This window comes from Hyperoodon ampullatus, assembly GCF_949752795.1.
Source record: "Hyperoodon ampullatus genome assembly, chromosome: 1".
Lineage (NCBI taxonomy): Eukaryota > Metazoa > Chordata > Mammalia > Artiodactyla > Ziphiidae > Hyperoodon > Hyperoodon ampullatus.
In genome coordinates this window covers 59,309,716-59,331,536 of record NC_136914.1, presented here as the reverse complement: position 1 = coordinate 59,331,536, position 21,821 = coordinate 59,309,716, and positions in this window count along the sequence as shown.

Sequence of the window (21,821 nt, the reverse complement as noted above, 5' to 3'; positions counted from 1 at the left end):
CCCACGTAAATGGAAGGAGAGGGGGAGAGAGGCAGCTCACCTGGGATCCTCGGTTCCAGAGTCCTCCCCACCCATGCACACACGCACAAGCACACACCCATGCACACACATGCACATGCACACATGCCCATAATGGGAGGGTCTCTCTTCTTCAGAACTTCTAAGTTGGGGAGTGGAGGAGAACAGAGGGTTTCTTAGCACCTTGGGAACGACCCTGAGGCCAGAGCCCTGCGCTGGGGGCCTTGCCTGAAGAAGAGGACGGTGACTCAGTTCTGTCCCCTGGGGGGGGGCGGTTCCTTAGCTCAAGGACAAAGGTGTAGAGCCACCTGAGCTGCTGTGCCCCTCTTCCCAGAGGCCCAGGACGCTGGAGGATATGTAACTGTATCACTGATTCCCAGCTGGCAAAACCTTTGGCGGTGAGACCTAGGGATACACCCAAACCTGGAGGGCAGGGCACGGCGAGTCAGGTAGTCTCCCTGGCCCTGTCAGCTCCCTGGCCCGCCTCTTGCTGCCCTTGGCTAGGAGAATGACATTGTTCTGAGGAGAAAGCGGGGTCTCTGCCAGAGCCCATCTGGCCCAAGTTAGACTGAGTTTGGGGGCCCAGGAGCCCCTGGCCAAGAGTTGTCTGGGCAGTTGCCAGCTTCTACCACGAGGGCGCTAGAGGGACTGGAGAGGTCCCGCCCCCTGCTACCTGCCCCCTAGCCAGTCGTCCTCTGCAGGATCAAGTTTCCCTCCCCAGGCCGAGGCCACCACACCCGCTACTGTCCTTTGTTCGGTGGTTCCACGGTAGATCCTGGCTTGCTGAGTGTCCACTGCATCGGCGGGTTATTCCACATCCTCTCAATGTGAATGTTAGACACAGGTTGTTTTACAGATAAGGAAACTGAGGCTTAGAGATGTTGTCATGTGTCCAGGGTTACAAAGCTAGTGAAGGGTGGAGTCCAAAGTCAGACCTGAGTTGGTGACGCCCCTTGGTCCACCGGCCTCCCCCTACATAAGTGCCCCCCACCCCGTGGGAGATTTCACATCCTGCTCTGTGAGGCCCCTCCCCCAGCACAAGCTGAGAAGGGAGTGGGAGAAGTGTCCACCCCTTCCTGCCCCCATTCCAACCACACTGGGCCCAGAAGGTGGACGAGCCCCTTGGAGCCCAGCAAACATCTCTAACCCTGTCTCTCATTCAATACACCCCAAGGTCCTGAAAGATAATCTTTCCTTTTATGTCTGCAAAACATAGATATCCTCACAAGTTTCTGGCCCCAGAAAAAAAATGCTGTTTAAGCAAACAGATTCTGGCACAGCTCCACCCACCATTCCAGTCTCACCCCTGCTGGACTCCACTAACACTACCTCAAAAGGATGAATGGACAAGCCCCATGGAAAGCGATTAAAACTAGGGTCTGGCCCACAAATACTCAAAAGTCATGTGCCCCTATCATCATCACCAAATGACAAGGTGATACAGTGAAAAGAAGGCCAGCTTCCGACCCCAGCTTTCTTTGTCACTGGCTGGGCCTCAGTTTCCCTACTTTTAAAGCGAGGCTGGTTCATTGGATGCTTCTGATGTTTAGTTCTATGCTTCAGTGTACCCTGAGCTGAGCAAGGTCTGACCCCCGGAGATATCATGTGTTCCAACCACTGTAAGCATCTGTTTTCCCAGGTCAATGTTTTCCAGACATGCTTTCCTCATCTCCACAGAGTAGGGGGGAAGGCAGGGACCAGGAGTTCTTGCTGACAACCAAAACAGACAGCTGCCCAGAGAGGTTATGTGACCTGCTCAGAGTCACACAGCAGACTCGACACCACAACCCAGCTTTTCTTTCATTGCCTTGCAAGGGCCGTAATGGCTCATTTCACACTGAGAACTGGGAGAAGGAATCACGGGCAGAAGACTGAAACACATCTAGAGAAAGGAAGCAATGTTGGGGGGCTGAGCAACATCCTGTCCCCTCCCCCCAGGAGGCTTTCTGGCTATTTAGGGAAGTGAGAGGAAGGCGGGCAGCAGGATAGGTCCGGGTCTGAATGCAGGCTTTCGCCAGGAACAGGGAGCAGAGAGCGCCTAATGACTCCAAGCTGTCCTGGAATGTTCCCCTGGCCCGGGGAGCCGCCTCAGAGTCTGGTTGCTGTGCGTGGCAGCTGTGTGAAGCACTTGCTGGCTGCAAGCCCGGCCACCAGGGACCACCAGCGGCCACAGCGATGGGGTCACCAGCAGGTGGGGCCAGGGGAGGGCAGCTCCCTCTTCCCTCGACATACAGATCTCCAGAGTCAGCCTGGTTAGCGAGGGGCAGGAGGGGCAGCACTGTGTGGCCAGAAGGGGTCGGGCTCCTCCGCCCTTCCTGAAAGCTGACAGGATAGGCCCAGCCTAGGGTCAGAGGGCACTCACGGCACCTCTCCTGTCTCACTAGCCCTCAGGACCCACGCTGAGCCACAGGCTCCTGTCTTCCCTCCCATCAGCAGCTAAGTGCTTACATGTTCCACCGAGACTTAGGTAACTGTGGGTCAGGCCTTTGCTGGGTGGTCTATGTGATAAGTGCAAGGCCATCAGAGGGCCTTGGCAGAAATGGTCCCCTGCACTGTCTCGGCGGTCTCTCTTTTCTCTGTGGGAGTGGAACCCGAGGCTCGGCCAAGCCCGCCTTTATGGTGTAACGACATTAATGATGATGATAATGACATTAATGATGTCTAATGATGTGACTGATGATGGTAACAGCTAGCGCTCACTGAATGCACTCTATGACGAGCCCTGCACTGAGTGTTTTGTATGAATTAATTTAAACGAACTCAAAGTCACCCCAAGATGTTGCTACTTTTATAATTTCTATCTTATAGGTGAGGAAACTGAGCCCCAGAGAGACTAAATAACTGGCTCAACTAGTGGCAGACTTGGGATTCCCATCCTGGCCATCTGACTTCAGACCCATGAACTTTTTCTCTGGCTCATTTATACTTATATCTGTTCTGTAGTTTTTCACTAATACCTGTTTCCCCAGAAGGTTATGAGTTCCTTGCCTGTGGAGACCTAGTCTACCTCCTTCACTGCTGTGTTGCAGGGGGCCTGGTACCTGCAGGTACTTGTAGCAGAATATATCAGTGCCCTATCAATAGCTCCTGTGCCTTCCAGCACTTGTGTCTCTTTGCCTGAGGCTTCTCTCTGGCCACTGGAGCCAGCTCTGCCCAGAAGTAGCTCTCAACCAGTGACTGACAGAGTTGTGGATAAACGCCCCAGGTCCCTCACCCTTGTGGGGAGATAACTCTGTGTCATGGGTCCTACACAGGCTCCCAGAGCTCTCCAACAAGATGGAGCCCCAGCTGCCCATAGTGATGACCTGCTGGAAACATACCCTCTCCTGGCTGTCTTCCACTCCCCATCTCACTTCCCCACTCGACTACTAATAAACCATTCCCAAATAAACCTCACAAATAAATCACATCCTTAACTCAGAGTCGGCTCCTAGGGGAGCCCAAACTAAGACAGTGCTTCACGTTTGTGAAACGATTGGTTCTACCTTACACTGTAGGGTTAGAAAGGGTAAACCACTAGGCTAATCGTTCTCTACAGTTTTCATTGTTATAAAAACATGTATTTCTTTTACCATCACATTAAAATATATTTATTTAGAAAATAGTAAACCCCACTTTATAAAGACAAGCTCCAGCCACAGAGAAGGAAAATCCCCTTCCTCCCCAATGGAGCATGATAAAGAACACCAGGAAGACCCAGACAGGAAGGTTATAAGTGTGTTCAGGGGAAAGAGAAAAGGACAAATGCCTGGGAGTGGGATGAAAGATCCGGGAGGGCTTCCTGGAGGAGACAGCAAGGGAACTGGGCCTTGAGAATGGTTTGGAGTGAAATAGATGGTGAGTGAAGCTTTCAGATGTCAATGAGGGTGTGAGCTCCCTCTACAGGAAGGAGCAAAGGAGAGGCGAGGTCTGCTTGTGGGGTCTTGGGAAGCCCAGCACTGCTGCTCACCAGATAGCTGACCTTGGGCACTAACTCAACCTCTCTGAGCTCCCACTCCTCATCTGTACAGTGGCCATCATGACTGTGCTACCTCAGGGGGTGGCTATGAGGATTAGACAAGGTGATGTGGGCCAACCAAGAGCCTGACACGGAGAGTGTGACCAGGGCCAGATGGTTCCTGGTGGTAGCGCATGTGGGGACACTGAGTGGCTCAGTCTGACCCACTGTCTGCACTTTGGACAGCTCAGGAGTTGCTGGGGTGGCATCTGGAGAGGCAAGATGTCAGCTCTACTCAAGTCCAGCCTCCTCTGTAAGTGGTTTCACCTTAGTGAGCCCCACGTCCCTCATGTAATCTTGTGCAAAATGAAATTTGAATTTCAGCTCCACCTGCATCCAAAGCTGGCAGAACTAGATGAAGAAACAGATGTGAACATAGTTTATAAACTGTTAAGTGCCAATACTTTGGAGAGATTAGAGTGACAGCCACAGTGATTCAAATTCAAGATGAGACTGGTCATAAAAGAGATTTTATTATGGGGCAGAAATTCCTAGAAGTTTCGAGCTGGAAATGATTCTAGATAATCTAGTTCAGCATGCCCCTTGTGCCCCATTTTAAGATGCTCAAACCAAGGTCCAGAAAAAGGAAAGATTTACCCAAGTCCAGACAGCTGGCAAGAGGTGGGGCCGGGAATTGAACTGAGGACTCTGGTGGCCAGCTAGTCTAGGGCACCTTCCTTTCCACAGTGGCTACCAGGAGCACAGCCACCTTCTAGGCAACCCCCCTGCACCCCACTTCCATCCTCCACTTTGCCTTCCCAGGCTATGCCATCTGTCTGGCTTCGCTCTCTCCCACGGCCTCCTGTCCCCACCTGCAACCCACACACACTCTGCAGCTGCCCCACTCCCTCCCATCTCACCTGGTGACTTGGCTCCGATGTGTTTACCTCGGAGAAGCTGCATTGGCAAGGGTCTCTGTTTGTAAGACTCCCCACCTCTGTTTACTGGTGTTTATCTGGTTGTATCCTGTCTACCCTCCTAGCCTGGAAGCCAGAACTGCTCGTCCTGCCTGCTGGGTGCCATCACCCACTCCCTGTGGGCTCAGACCTCTGCATGCAGCAGACACTGTGAGGTGGCCAGCAGCCAGCTGACATGATGCTTGGGCTTGGGCAGGGCTCGGTGGCTGACATGGGTAGAGATGTGAGAACACCCCAGAGGAAAGAGGGCTGTGTTTCTGGAAACAGGGTCCAGATATTAACGATCGTATTTTCGTAATATAAAGTATCAGTTTATTGCCTTTTATACTATGTAGAGACTGTACTAAGTGCTTTACATGTATCATCTTGCTTAAGCTTTACACCACCTGTCAATAAGATTAGTTATTGTTACTCTTATTTTTCAGATGAAAAGGTTCAGAGAAATTATATTTGCTGGAGATCACAGAGCTCATGGATGGTGGAGCCAGGACCCAAACCCAAGTCTTAATGGCTCCAAATCCCCTGCTTGTAATCACTGCATTATATTGATTACCAGGCACAGCTAGAGTCCACCTTTCCACACTGCTGCCAGATGACTTCTCCAGAGGGGAAATGGGTCCCAGCCATCTCAGAGCAACCTGCCAGGGAGCCCTGGACCCGGTCAGGTAGGAGAACTGCTGCCTCAGACTATGATATGGGATTAGTGAGATGCTAAATTGATTCAGCCTTTTAGAGGACAGTTTGGCAGAAGCTAGCAAAAATAAAAACTGCCACACTCTTCGACACACCAATTCCTCTTACAGAAAGTCATCACCCAGGGGTACAACGATACCAATACATGATGTTCATTGCAGAAGACCTATGTCTTCATCAATGGAGGAGTGGTTATGTAAGCCCTTGGACATCCATAGGGTAGCTATGAGGCAGCAGTTAAACTGAATGAGACCGACTTATATGAACTGATGTGGGAAGATCTTTAAGACATACGGTAAGCAGAAAAAAAGCAAAGTGCAGAACACTACGTGAGGTGTGTATATAAAATGCCCCAAACAAGTCCAAATGATATGTATGTGCAAATAAATGCCAAGAAAATGGACAGCAATGATACATACTGAACTGTAAACAGTAGTTACCCCAGGGGAGAGAACAGGTTTGAGAGGGCAGAGGTAAAGTAGAATTGTTATTGTTTACTCTGTGCCTTTTTTTTTCTAATGAGAACACGTTCATGATCCACTTGTGTAATGAAAAAACAAAGCCAAACCCCAGGCCTGGGCTTCTCCCAGTGGGGCTGGATCTACAGAGAAAGCAGACAGTGAGGGTGGATTTCTCCGGCCACTGAGGGCAGCTGGGGGCAGCTGAGCAGACGGTCCAGAGGCTGGACTGAGCCTGTGGGGGTTCCCTGCAGTGTCCCTAGGGAAACCTTGGCCTGATGCTCCCCAGGGCAGCTCCCTGTCACCCCTGCAGTGGTCTGCAGTGCCTTACGCCTAACCAGCCAATTGACTTTTGACCTTACTCGGCCTGTGCAACCACTGCAAGATGAGCTGCCTGAAACTTATGAGGCTCATTTGGTGGATGAGAGGACTCAGAATCACGGCTGACAGGACCGGACCAGGTGGATCTGGGAGCATATACTCCCACAGCAGGGGAAAAGGAGCAGTCTCAGGGACATTGGGGGTGGCGGTCCCTGCTGGATGAGGGAAAGGGGCAGATGCACATGGGAAGAGTGTCCCTTAGCTGGAGAGTGGAGCTGAGTATCCCTCATCCTCTCCAGGACCTTGTCCCTGCATGTCACCCCTCCCAAGAGAGCCCCTTCCTTGCACCACGATTTCCTGGTGCCCTGCCTGGAGCACTGACTCTGGAGTTGATCAGACCCGGTTTGAATCTGCCTCTTACTGGCTTTGCCTATATGAGCAAGTCACCTACCTTCTGAGCCCCCAACTCCCCATCTGTAAAATGAGAAAATCATAGAAATGTCTCACAGGCCTGTTGGGAGGTTACGATAGATAATATTTATAAAGCATCATTACAGTGCCTCATGCATAATAAGAGCTTGATAAATGTGTTGATTTAATTATTCCTGGGTCACAGCTAACACCTGGGCAGTGAAGAGGGGCTTTTAAAAAAGACCTCAAGGGCTTCCCTGGTGGCACAGTGGTTGAGAATCTGCCTGCTAATGCAGGGGACACGGGTTCGAGCCCTGGTCTGGGAGGATTCTACATGGTGCGGAGCAACTGGGCCCGCGACCACAACTACTGAGCCTGCGCATCTGGAGCTTGTGCTCCGCAACAAGAGAGGCCGCCATAGTGAGAGGCCCATGCACTGCGATGAAGAGCGGCCCCCGCTTGCCACAACTAGAGAAAGCCCTCGCACAGAAACGAAGACGCAACACAGCAAAAATAAATTAATAAACTCCTATCCCCAACATCTTCTTTAAAAAAAATAAATTAAATAAATAAAAAAGACCTCAAATCTAGCACAACTCCAGACCTTTTTAAAAAAAAAAAATCTCCTAAAACCACAAATGAATTTCCCCTTCATTTCCAAAAACAGGTTGACAAACTCCTACCTAAAACCCTTGTAGCTGGATGTGTTCCAGCATTCAGAACTTTTGGGGTTTGAGATGTCTATTTAAACACATGAAACGCCTAACAGGGTCTAGGGCAGCACCTCATGATCAAACATCATAATATTTTTGTGGCAAAATATGTGGATATTCACACCAAAGAGGATACATAAATTCAACAAATAGTCTCATATCAGTTTAGCTCAAGTCTTGCTGCCAAATGGGTTACAAAAAGCTTTGGTTCTCAGAGCTTCTGGAGGTTGGAACTGTGGATGAGGGCTGGTGGACCTGCTTTGTAAGTCCATTGTCCACTCCCAAAAGCTGCACTGCGACAACTCCGAGAAAAAGGCATTTTTATCATCACTTTACAGATGAGAAAACTGAGGCTCAGAGAGGTGATGTGACTTGCCCAACATCACACAGCCAGTGAGTGTCAAAGTCAGAACTAGGATCTGGGATCTTGAGAGTCTGGGGACGGCAGAGAGAAACAGGGCTCAGAGGCGGGTGGGGCGGAGGGCCTCTGTCCCTTCCCCTGCTCCCCCTCAAGCCCCTAGGCAGCCCGCGTGAGTTCCTCTCCAAGACAATAGGGCACGAGTGTGCGGCTCCTGGCTGGTCTGTGCCATCCTCTGGCACACGGAGTGCCAGACGCTGGCCTCAGAGGTCTCCCCCCTCCATCCACGAGTTTCCGGGGAAGATATTAATGAAAATGTAACAGAAGAGTTTCCATCACACCCATGTTTTCACTTCAGCCGTGCAACCAAGATATTTTCTGGCATTTGGGTTCAGCTGCAGGTGGACTGGGGCGCTGGTGGTGGTAGAGGAGGAGGGGCAGAGGGAAAGCAAGGCTGAGGCATCCCGTTCCCACGGAGGATGCGCCGGGAGCTATGGGAGCTGCGGCATGCCCTCTCCTTGTCCGCTCACTACCGCCAAGACCAGCCAGATGATGTGGGTAACCGGGGTGGCAGGGAGTGGGGGAAATAGAGTACACAGAGACCTGTCACATTCAGTGGCCATGCTGATCCGTGCGGGATGTTTGTCTCACGGGGCGGGGGCGGGGGTGATTGTTCAGTTGAGGCAGCTGGATCCTGACCTAGAGTCTCTTGGGTAGATGGAGTTCCCAGGGATGAATCCTCCCTGTGACCTCTGAGCCTCAGGACAGTGTTTGGGTCTCTCTCTGGGAGCTGGGTAGCTCAGCTCAGCCAGACCTACACTCTCCCTGGAAGCTCCAGGAGGCTCAGACACCTAGTTTGGACTAAAAGCACTGGTCTTGCCCCAAGGGCAGCTGAACCTGTGCCCTGTGCCTGCCCTGTCCCAGCACTGGAAGTGGCAACAGACTTGGCTGCCCTGTGACCCCACAGGCTCTGGGGGTTAAGCCCAGCTCGTCTGGGGGGGTTCACCTGTCTTGCTTTACTCTAAACTATGAGCTGGTGACCCTGAGCCAAGGTCTTTACTAGCCCAAGTACAATATGCCCTCCACGTCCTGGTGTGTGCTCTCCCAGGTCCACTGACATTCACTCTGGCAGTCAGTGGCAGATGGTGTAGCGTAGTGACCAAATACACAAGCTCTGAAGTTATACAGACCTGAGTTCAAGTCCTGATTGTGTCATGCACTGCCGTGTGACCTTGAAGTTACCTAAATTCTCTGTACCCGAGTTTCCTGATCTATAAAATGAGAGGGGAAATAGCACCCATTCACAGGCTTGTAGGAGTTAAATGAGCTCATTTACAGTAAGTTCTCTATAAATAGAAGCTATTACAGAGAAACAAAAGCTGAAAGAATTTCTGGACATCTACTGGACATTCCCCTCACCCTGCAGATGTGTCTCACTGAGACCCAGACAGAGGAAGGAGACCTTGTTAGTGATCAGGGACAAGGTCCAGACTTTCCACCCAAGCCTGTGTGTGCTCCATCTTTCTCACCCCTTGGGTTGAGTCTGTCTCCATGCCTCCTGGTAAGACTGTGTGTGTTTCATTTTCCCACAAAGCAGTGGTTATCTGCCATTAAATGAAAACAAACACACAAGGAAGTCTCTTTCTCTGAAAAAGTGGTACCATCTTTGAAAAAATAGATGTATGATATTATATATCTGCACATACTTAGTGAAAAAATCTAGATAGAAATACCCAGTTCAACATGGAGTGAATACTCATGTTTATTCTTTTGTCATGGTGAAACTTTCCCCATGAGTGTGCCAACTTTGTAAAGTGGATGGATGGATGGATGGATGGATGGATGGTTGGATGGATAGATGGATGAATGGGTAGATGGGTGGATGGATAGATGGGTGGATGGATAGATAGATAGATAGATAGATAGATAGATAGATAGAATGCAAACCTTTAGAAAGCCTTCAGGTTGTTGGTCAGAGAATGCCCAAGTCACCACCATGGCCCAAGGGCTGCAAGCTGGGGAGTGGGCTTTGGCTTCAGACAGGCCTGCATTCAGAATAACTAGGACTAGAGAGGCAGGGAAGAGGGACACGACCTGTCAGGGATGTGTCCAGGAGAGGACAGTGATGCCTTTTGCCTAGCCTTTTCCATCAGGGGGAAGAAAACCCATCTTTACTCTCCTGGGTGCCAAGCAGCCTGGTCTCTGGCTGCCAGCCTGTTGGGTGTATTTACAGGGCTGACTTAACCAGAAACACTGTGGAACCTGGCTACTTCTGGGCACAGGTGTCACGTGTTCCCAGAACAGGTTTTAGAAGGCATCGCGAGACTTGGAGGGGCTGGTGAGGGGGTCACTCTTCCTTACCATTCTGATTTTGACTTACAAGCTCAACCTGTGGCTTGGCTCCTGTCTCATCTCTCAGGGTGGGATGGAGTATGCATATGTGGGTAGGTTTTGGGGGGCTGAAAACTGAATCATTTCAGTGTCAGAAAGACATGTCTCAAAGAAACATGTAATTGTATTCCTAGGACCCAAGCTCAGAGGAAGGAATCTGAAGCAGGCAGCAGCTAGTACAACCCCAAGAAGCCACTGATGTCACTCAGCCCATGATTGAACACCTCCTTTGGCTGGAATCTCACTTCTGCCTGAGATGGCCCGTTCTGTGCTGATTTAACCAAGGACTTCCATTCCCCTAGAAATGATTCTACTTAGCTAAGAAAGCACAAGTGAGTCCAAGGTCCTTCCGCACCCATCTATGCCCAATTATTCTGCACCTTTAGGGAAAACACCATACTTTCCCCACTGTTCTGCCATGCTATCTGTATCATATATCAGAAAGGGTCTGGATGTGAGTCAAAAGATGCAGGTTCAAACCCTGACTTTCTCACTCTAGCTGTGTGACTGTTGGCAAGTCTTTGAACCTCTCTGAGCCTCAGCGTTTCCCACCACCTGTAGACAGGAGGAAGAATCTCTGCTTGTCTATTTCATTTGGGTTGCTGGAAACTAAAGTCATTAAGAAATTGTAAAAATCAAAACATATGATGACAACAACAAAGATGACAAAGATGATTCAGAGTGGCCAGACATGAAGGTTTCCTCCATTCTCAACACACGGAGGGGAATGACTATTTCAGATTAGCTTAGTCTAGTGATCTGAAAGAACACCAGGGGTTACACAGAGTGAGGGAGGATCTATAGGGAGGAGACCCCAGTGAACAAAAACTAGACTGGGGTGGAAAGTCCTGGAGAGTCAGGGGCAAGTGGGTCCTGGTGCCTGCAATGGGGCAGAGGACCTGGAGTGGGGGAGAAGCCCCACCTTGAATGTTTGGGTGGGCCAGAGTGGGGGAGAGTCGAGGCCAGCTCACCTGAGCTTGGGAGGGGCCCACAGACTGACTAGGAGCCCTCTCACCCTCCAAAGACTTCACACAAAGCTGCCTGATGGACAGGCCTGCCCAGCTTCTCTTACTAGCACCTGAATTGTGATTGGTTCATCTAGGCTTTACTACTCTGTATTATGGGATGTTTTCACACACCATCAGCCTGGAACTTCCAGAGGGTAGGAAGCATAAAGCCTGGCGCACAGTAGGTGTTTAATAAATGTCTGATGAGTGAAAAAAAGAATGAATAACTGGGGTTAAGCCACAGGCATGGGGATTCTAAGTTGACCTCACCTGGCCTCAGCACTATCCATCCTGGATCTGAGAGGAGGTTTGTGCCTTCCTTTAAACATGAGCCACCTCTGGCTTTCTCCCCTGTGACTTCCATGGCACCGCCCTCCCCAAAGCCTCCTTTCTCCTCAGATCGGAGTGTCCATGCTCCCCTGAACTCTCTCTCCTGGAACCACTCTTTCTCTCCCCTGCTCTCTGAAATGGGCCTCTCCCCCCTCATCTTTCTCAGCTCCCTTCTTCAGAAGCTTTCCAGCTCTCCCACAGTCTCCTCTCCCTCCCCCCAGAGTTCCTCTGAATTCACCCACTTAGTAGTTACCTACATGCTCAGCTGTGGGTTTAGCCAAAAGCCAGATCCTTTTGTTTCCCTTTGTGGGGATGCCATCTGCTCACTGACCTTTCCTTCAAAGGAGGAGAAAGCCTAAAAACCTTCCCCCCATCCCCACCCGAACCCTGTTCTTGCAGAACGGAGACCCCAGAGTTCTTTGCAGTGCACTGTGTCTGGAAAAATCTGAGCGGCCCACACACAAGGCCAGTGTTCCAAACTGGGAGAAACAATTTCCATCCTGTAAGCCACAAACCACCCCCGGTGCACCCACCACCCCCGGCACACAGAGGCCAGAGCCCAGGGCATGGCCTGGCCCAGGATACGCTCCTGCCTCGGCCTGGTGGAAACGGAGGAGGGCGAAGTGGAGAAAATGGGGAAATTGGCGGTAGGGTGGAGCCAGAGGGAAACAGAGAAACACAATGGGAGCCCAACTTGCAGATATCAGAACACTGGGCCATAGCTGCCTGTCTTCACTCCCTCCACCTCCCACTCCCACTCCTGTACTAGACTGGCTCCATGACGCAGATTCCCCCACATTATAATAAGTCCTGGAGGAGTTCCCTTCTTCGCTAGGAGCTGGGTCACTCCATATGCGTCTGCTAGATGCTCCAAAGTTATTTTCCAGGGCATCTCCGATGGGCCAAGCCTTCCTTTTCTAGGCTTCCTGTTTATAGACGGACCCCAAAATGTAGATACACAATGCACAGAAACGTGCTTTTGTCTTATTACTAATCCAGAGACTAATTCTAAATACAAAACCTAGAGCCATACCTTCTAGATTATTCCATGGGGCCCTTCTCCCTGATTCCTCCCTGCAACCACTCATTCCATCAATTACTTTGCAATTTGCCTCTCCCCCACCTGTTCACCCGTGCCACCTTTGGAACGACTGCTCAACTTTACATCAACTCCTCCACCTGCCTTTGTTTAGAGGAACGTGGATCATAGCTCCCAGTGTGCCCTGAAATGCAACCCAAGCAGCCAAGAAACACAGCGCTGTCTGCTGCTGTAGGAAATTGAGGAAAGAGGTTTATGAGCCTTGTGTTCTGCTCAATTAAGCTGTCACTGGGTGTTTTGAAACTCTGGGCCAAATGCAAACACACACTTGTAATCACTTTGTATTTATGCTTGGCAACTTACTTTCAATATTACCATTATTACACTGGAAAGTATTTTCCCTTTAAATATACAATTTAGTTTTTTTCAAAAAAAAAAAAAGTCATTTCATTACATCTTGGAATCAAAATTTTCCCTCCAGAGGAATCCATCTCCAATTTAACAACTAAAGTCAAGGAAAAACTAGGGTACAATATGCAGAAACTAATTTTGAAGTTGATTTCCCTCCTTGCTAATGTCTGTTGCAATCATCCCTCCTCCCCTTTTATTCTCCAGGCCCTCTGGCATTTAGGGCCACCTGCTGTGGATTTCTGTAGCTCTAACACACAACCATGAAATCCTGAGTTAAACCCCTGAGAGAAAAATGGTCTGGGGAAGAGATCAGAGTTCACGGCACTTTAAATGCAGCTCCCAAAACTCAGACTCACGAGGGTCTGCAGTTGTCAACTCAGAGCTGGGCCAATACTGGAAGCTCATCCACCTTCAAGTAGACGATGATCTGTTTTTCAGAACGACCATCTCTCTTTGTCTTTCTGAAGTTCTCAAGAGGTACCAACTCCACAGGCACCCGTTGCAGGGTTTGTGGCAGAGAATCCTTCTTCTACAACCCACTGCAATCTCTCCAGCTTTAGCCACATGGCTAGGGTTGCCAGATTTAGACAAAACAAAAACAAAATAAAGAACATCCAGATACATTTTAATTTCAGATAATCAACAGAAAAATTTTAATGTAAGTATTTCTCATGCATTATTTGGGATATACTATGCTGATAATAATTTGTTGTTTACTTGAAATTCAAGTGCAACTGGGTGTCCTGCATTTTATCTAGCAACCCTTGGCATGACCATATCTCAGGCTGACCCCAGCCTGTAAGTGCGTAACTCATGCCCAGCTAGGGACTGGCCTTGAAGCACTGACTTCCCACTGCAACATGAAAGGCCCTACCCTGTCCCACAGGAGAGAAGCTGCTTCGGATACCACCCCCTAGGCTGGATAATAGTCCACATTGGGGTCAGTGGGTTGAATTCAGTGTGAAAGGCCATGCTCCCTGGTGACTGATGGCTATCACCTGTCAGGAGGGATGAGTGAGGGTGCCCCCATCAGCTGGGCAGGTCCTGGCAGCCAGAGTCGGACATGAGGCATGGCCCTTCTTACCTGCACTGGTGACGAGATGCCCCACACAGTGCACTGACAGGCCTGGGAAAGCCAGAGCAGAGGCTGCCAAGAAGGGGCTAGGCAGGAAGCAGTAGCCGAGGGCCAAGATCCCAAATAGGGAAGAGGGAAAGGGTGCAGAGAGGTGGGAGGAGCGGTGGAGAGGAGGGGGCAGAACCAGAGCAGAGCCCAGACTTGGGCAGCTTGGTGAGTGGCAGGAATTTCCCAGGCAGATGCTCTACAGTTGAAAAGGTCCAAGTGGGCCGCAGGCCTGGAAGGCTTCCCAGAGGAGGAGTGGGATCTGCTGGCACAGAGCTGGGTGGGCTGGAGCCCTACTCCTTGGAAATAAATGTCCGAACCAAATATGGTCAGTTAATAGTCCTCTTTCCTGCCAGTCTGTCCAGGATGGGTTCTCAGGAGAGGTGAGGTTGGCCCTTCGCCAGCCAGTGAGTACAGAGGGTCTCAGGAGGCACCGAATGTGCAGGGCGCTGCCAGGAAAGGCAGGGACGCTGCTGGTGGAGCAGTAAAGGCAGGAGGAGGAGGGGCCCTCTGAGGCCCCAAAGAGAGAAAATGGGGGGGGTGTTTTTTTTAACACTTTATATGTTTTGGCTACTGAATTAGCATTCTCAGCTGCCAGTGAAAGAAACTCAAGCCAAGCTGGCTTAAACCACAAGGAGAATTCATTGGCTTGAAGAGGCTGGAAGGAGAGTTTGCCTTACGTCGATCTGGATTGAGAAGCCCAAGCAGTGTCAGCAGGCTGTCTCTCACTCTCTTGTCTCCTGGATCTCTTTTTCAGTGTGTTGGCTCATCAGATGCTGATTCCCTATGGCTCTGGGCTCTTCTATCAGCTCAGAAGCCCCAGCAGTGTGTGGACAACAGCCCCTGGGCTCAGTCCCTTGGTCTGGCTTGCTTCACGCACTCATTCCTGAACCATCATTAGGCCAAGAGGAGAGAACACACTGATTTGCCAGGCTTGGGTCAAGGGTGAGGGCCTGGGGGCGGGCTGGGGAGGTCAGCCACGCTCATCTCTGGGGCTGACTGTGAGAGACGTGGTCCCTCAAAGGGAAATTGGATACACTTAGCAGAAAGGGTGCGCAGTAAGGAATGGATGCTAGTCAGGTAAAAATCACCAACGTCCAAGCCAGTGAGCTTATATATCAATGCTGATTTCATCTGATCCTTGCAGTGAGGGTGCTGGGTGGGAATTATTAGCTTATTTTACAGAGAATGAAACTGAGGCTCAGAGACTGTGACTTGTCCAATATCATACAGCAAGGTGGAGGCATAACAAGATTCAAACTCAGGTTTCTGGGTCCTGACATGGCCACACCAACGTAGCCAACCTAGCCAGATGCCCTCCCAGTGGAAACGTGAGGCCTGGTCCCTACCCTCCAAGGGCTTCACCCACTAGTGCCAGACCACACCCAGCCACTGTGAGAAGACCGCTTCCAAATTCCAGGTAAAGGAACGAGAACTTCTCAGCACAAGCCATGTGCGTGTGGAAAGGGGTCAGGAGAGCAAGTTAGAGGCCTCAGAGAGAAATGGGGTGACTTACCGCTGGGTATTTACAATAGGAGGAATGTTTACCAGGAACAGCAAAGGAACAGGCCCCCCTAGCTGGGGACCCAAGGAGCAGAGCTGGGTAAACAAGCAGCTCAAATGTGGGAACAGCTAGGAAGAGCTTCCTGTAACTCTTGCAGCCCTGGGAGGACCCACAAGACCTGGGGCCCCATCACCAGGGAAGCGGCCTGAGCTGCACCAACAGGCCAGGGAGACCTGAGGCTCTGTCCCACCCCCATCCACTGTACGACCCTGACAAATCACACCCTCTCCTGGGCCTCAGTCTTCTCATCTGTAAAATGAAGCATACAGACCAAATCAATGCCTCCCTCCCTTCCTTCCTGCCTTCTTTTCCCTCTCTCTCTCTCTGTCTCCCCCTTTCCTTCTTTCTTTCTTTCTTTCCTTTCGCTGCAATCCAAAGTAAGAAACACCTTTGCCACTGATTCAAAAACACCCACAGACAAATTTCACAAAACAATATTGATCCTTACTACAAGCAGTATGCTCTGATATTTTCTAGTTCATGTACTACATTTTTTTTAAAAGCTGGATTTTATCTGCCCACTCTTGGAAAACGACACTGGACTAGATGATCTCCAAGGACCTTCTTAGAGGCCAAGTCTTTTTGGCAGGGCTTTTGGTGCTGCAATATCTGTTAGGCACTGCAGGGCACAGGGAGGAGACAGAGGCGGGCGTTGGAGGAGCTGATGCTTAAGAACCATCCCCCCCCCATGCTCCCTCCAGTTCTCTCTTTGCTCTTCCAGCTTTCCAGGGAGGCTGTGAATCAGAGGCGAGTCTAAGACGCTTTGAACCTGGACAGTTCCCTTCCTTGGAGCTCCATTTCTTGACCTGTAAAATGGGCTAGTAGAAAGTATAAGGCCGGATCGTGGCCAGGAGCACAGGCGGCTCTGCACTGTGAATGATGACATTCTGGTCATCACAGCGACTCTGAGCTCCTCTGGCTCGCCTCCTGGCTCCCTCGTTGCTCCTGTCCATCCTGCCTCATGTGCCCCTGAGCGTCTCGTAAGTGGTTTTAAGGACAGCAGCTGCACTGCCGATATTTGACAGGCGGTTTAATCAGACTGCAGTTTCTGTTTGAAGAATGAGGGAGGACTCCAGAGGGAGGCCCAGCGAATTTGCAAGGAAATACCGACGGGTTGACTTTCTGTCTGTCAAAGACAGCCCTGCTGAAAGGGCTGCAAAGCCTTAAGTGATCAGCTCCCAGCTTTTTTCTTGGAGCCAAGAGTCACTCAGGCAATTTCCTCCCTCTTCTCCCAGGGGCCCCCGAGTTGAACTTTTTGGAGTAACAGGCCAGGTGATTGCCTTTGCTTCTGCAGTGTTGGGCTGGGTTGGGATTGGGCCAAATTTAGGTGTGCTGAAGCTGGCCTCTGATAGGACTTTTAAAAACTAACTTTTATTACAAAAGTGGTACATGAATACAGTCTCTTTTTTTCAGCCTTCCTTTGAAAAATTAAAAAATTGCAGGTAAAGCCCAAGGCCCCTTTGAGTGTCACACCCAAGTCCATTCCTTACTCCCACACCCCTGCCTCGTAACCCCTGTGTGTGTTTGGTACAAAAACAGAAACATGGGTGGGTTTTATTCTCCATATAAATTTTACCTGCAGCCAACACTGTCCACCACCCACCCAGCAGGTGACGGCACCCATTTCCTCCCTGCTAATGAAACCTGGATGTACTCAAGTGGTCAGCAAAAATCTCCTGATATCAGGGAGAATAGATAAGAATGAATCATGATAGGCTCCCTGACTTCACACGACACTACAAAGCTACTATAGTCATCAAAACAGTATGGTCCTGGCACAAAAACAGACATATAGATCAATGGAACAAGACAGAAAGCCCAGAAACAAACCTATGCACCTATGGTCAATTAATCAATGACAAAGGAGGTAAGACTATACCATGGAGGAAAGAGAGTCTCTTCAATATATGGTGCTGGGAAAACTAGACAGTGACATGTAAAAGAAATGAAATTAGAACTTTCTTTAACACCATAAACAAAAATAAACTTGAACTGGATTAAAGACCTAAATGTAAGACCGGATACTACAAAACTCTTAGAGGAAAACAGAGGCAGAACACTCTGACATAAATCGCAGCACTATCTTTTTTGAGCCATCTCCTAGAGTAATGGAAATAAAAATGAAAATAAACAAATGGGACCTAATTAAACTCAAAAGCTTTTGCACAGCAAAGGAAACCACAGACGAAATAAAAAGACAACCCACTGAATGGGAGAAAATATTCGCCAATGATGCGACCGACAAGGGATTAGCCTCCAAAATTTACAAACAGCTCATGCAACTCAATATCAAAAAAACAAACAACACGATCAAAAAATGGACAGAAGATGTAAATAGACATTTCTCCAAAGAAGACATACTGATGCCCAAGAGGCACGTGAAAAGATGCTCAACATTGCGAATTATTAGAGAAATGCAAATCAAAACTACAATGAGTTATCACCTCACAACAGTCAAAATGGCCATTATCAAAAAATCTGCTCTAAACGATTTTTGACAATCTCATCCCTTTAAGCAGAAAGGTCTAAAGGTTAGTGGATGACCCCATTCTTCATAATGAGATATCAGGGGAATTCTACTGGGGAGGGCTTCCCCTACCAAAGAAAAAGCCACAATTTTATGAAGAGAAAACCCTTTCACTTCTTCCTTCTTCTTGCCTTGAATACAAATGTGATGTCTGGAACTACAGTAGCCATTTCATGACATGAGGCAATGAGCAAAAAGGAAAGGCCAAGAGAATCCCTGAGATGTATTACTGAGCAGCTGATCCAACTCCAGCAATTGCTACTTTTAGACTCCTTGTTATTGGAGAAAAAATAAACTCCTCTTCCTTTAAGCTAGAGAAGGTTGGGTGCTTGGTTACTTAGGGCAAAAAGGAATCCTGACTCATATGTCAATCTATGACTTGCTTTTTTCCCACTCAACAATGATTCTGAGATCTAGCTGCATAAGTATATAGGGATCATCTTTTAACTAGTAAACTGTGTTCTGTTGTGGAATAAATCATACTTCAGTGAGCTTTTACTGATTGGAAATTTAGTCTGCTTCACATTTTTTTTTTTTTTTTTTTTTGGTAGTACGCGGGCCTCTCACTGCCGTGGCCTCTCCCGCTGCGGAGCACAGGCTCCAGACGTGCAGGCCCAGCGGCCACGGCCCACAGGCCCAGCCACTCCGCGGCATGTGGGAGCCTCCCGGACTGGGGCACGAACCCGTGTCCCCTGCATTGGCAGGCGGACCCTCAACTACTGCGCCACCAGGGAAGCCCTGCTTCACATTTTTATTTCACCATTAATACTGGAATGAACATCCTATACATGTGCTAGTATTTCTTCAATAGGTTCCTAGAAGCAAAATTGCTGGATCATACACGATGCACATTTTCAGGTTTAATATATTATTACAGCTGAATTGCTGTAGGAAGTGGTTGTACCAATTTACACTTCTTCCCTGGTGTGGATGAGTCCCTACTTCACATCCTTGTCTACCTTTGTTTGATCATTAATAAGGTTGAGGGTTTGCCAATATTATGATAAAATTATGATTGTGTTTTAATTTCCCTGATTACTAATGAGGGTGATCATGCTTGACTGTATTGGACATTTGTGTTTCTTTTGCAAATTGTCTGTTCACAATTGCTCACTTTTCCATTGTGTCATTTGTAAGCATTCTGTTTGTAACATGTTATAAGAAACATTTGTGTATAAATGAAACATTTCTGATTTGTAACCATTCCTGATATGTTATGGATGCTGATGCTTTCTGGGTTGTGTCTGTTTCAAGTCTTTTCTCCCAGTGAGTTACTTGTCTTAACCCCAGCCCTGGGGCAGTACTCCTGCCACACGTCCACGGGCACAGAGCACGCAGTGGTAGAGCAAGGACCTGAGGCCAGGTTACCTAACATGAAGAGGCTCATTCCCTTTCCCTCAGTCCTGCTGCCTCTGCCCCTGGTGCTCTGTAATGAGGAGCTGCTTCTCCTCCTCTCCGACCTCCCTGGGTGCTCCCCTCTCCTTCTGCTTTGTCTGAAGGTTCCACCATTTGGGTCACTGATCTGGCTCAGGCATCAAAGGAGAGGCACCATTTCCAGAGATGACCTTGAGTTTCCCAGGAGAGGAGGAAAAAGCATGTGAAGGCCTAATTTGGGGGGATGGGGGAGCCCCTTTCTCTCTAGGGTCACAAGGATCTGGGGGGTAGCCTCACTGCCCACCTCCCATGGTCCAGTGAAGTCGGCTGCTCCATTTGTTCCTGGGGTCTTTGGCTGCAGCTCCCAGGACCACGGTTCCTGAGGTTCACTCCTCCTGCCTCCCTGGGCCTCCCCATCAATGATCCTTAGGGGTCTCTCAGGGGCCCTGCATGGGAGTGGGCTCTGGTCTCCATAGCCTCAGGTGTCATAGACATCCTTCTCTTCCCAGCCTAGGGGTCTCTCTAAACCTCTATCTCAACAAGTGCTCCCACCTTTCCCTAGGGTATCCTCTGTGTTCTCCCCACACAGGGCAATCAGCACAAGGACCCTATAAGAGCCCGCGCTTTGCAAACAAAAGCTTCCAAATGGGCTTCCAGACAGCTCTGCCCATTAGGCCCCTATATAGCTTTTCCTCCTCTGCCCTACTCTCGGTCCTCCCCCACAAGATTAGGGTCAAAAAAAGCTCCAGAATTCCTAGCTCTGGAAACCTTCCATTCAGTCTCTCCTTGGCCCCAGATCTGCTGTGTGCCCTTGGGTGGCCTGGTTGATCTCTCTGGCATCTCTGCAGCAGCCCCTGGCCTGGGTCTCAGTCCCAGAAGCAGCAGCTGAGGTCAGAGGCCTCACACCCCTGCCCTGCAGGAAATCCTCCCATGGTTCCCCATCTGCTGAGGGGCCTACCGGGCTGCAAAGCTCCTGACCCTCTGGCACAACCGCCCCTCAGGCTCACCTGTGTGGTGAAGCACAGGCACCAGTCACACCAACGGTCCTGTTGTTCAGACCCGCCATGTTCTTTCACACCCTCAAGTCTTTCCAAGACTGTTTCCTCTTCCCCAAATACCCTTCCAACTCATCGTGTCTACCTGGTAAACTCCTACTCATCTGTCAGTACTTTGATTCCCAATATCCCCAGCCCCAACAGTTAATCTTTCCTTCCTCAGCATCTCCAAACCACTGTGTAGAATCCTGGCCCTAATCACACTGTATTTTATAATTTGTTGACCTATATGCCTAGATTAAGCTGAAGGCCAGAGACGGCAACTTTTCCATCTCTGTACCTCAGTGCATTCAAGAGTATGGAACAGAATAAATCTCAATACATGTTGGAGAGAGAGAAAGAGAGAGAGAAACATATAATTCTTTAAAATCCTCATGAAGTGGGTAAAATTTCCCCGAGTTTCCAAATGAGGAAGTGAGTCTTAGGAGGGTTAAGTCATGTGCCCAAGGCCCCACAGCTTGAGAGTGGTGGCAGCAAGGTTTGGGTCCAGACAGCTTGACTCCAGGACCTAAGCACTTGCCCAGAGTGCTCCATTGCTCCTACGGGCAGCCTTTTGTAGACTCTGGAGCCCTGGCATCTCCAGGCTTCTCTGACGGTGTCAGAAGGCATGATATGGAGCCAGTCTTGTAAGGTTGTGTGTCCTGGGGTGAGCCACTTAAACTCTCTGGTCCAGCTTCCCCACAGGCAGAGCAGCAATAACAATCTTGCATGGCCTTTTTCCCAGAGCCTTACTGGGTTCACATCAGATGCTGGATGAGACAGGGCCTTGAAGAGTCTGGACACACAGAGCAGAGGCACCAAGCCCAGACTCTGTTTCCCCTCGGGGGACTCCACCTCCCCACTCCTCACCTGCTTGCTTTGGAAAGAAGCAGGTGGTGAAGCCCAGCCAGCGGGGGCTGGCGAGCAGCCTCCCTCCCCAGCCTCCTCTCCCTCCGTTAATGCACAAGTGTTGTCACATTCTGGGAGCAGCCTCAGGCCCCAGACACCCCAGAGGTTTCCACGGTCGGCCTAAACACTGGGTTAGCTAGCTGCTGAGTGGGGAGGGAGACAGCGCCAAACAGACACACCCCACCTTGCTAAGGACAACTTTACCCCACGAGGCTCTGGCCAAAAACAG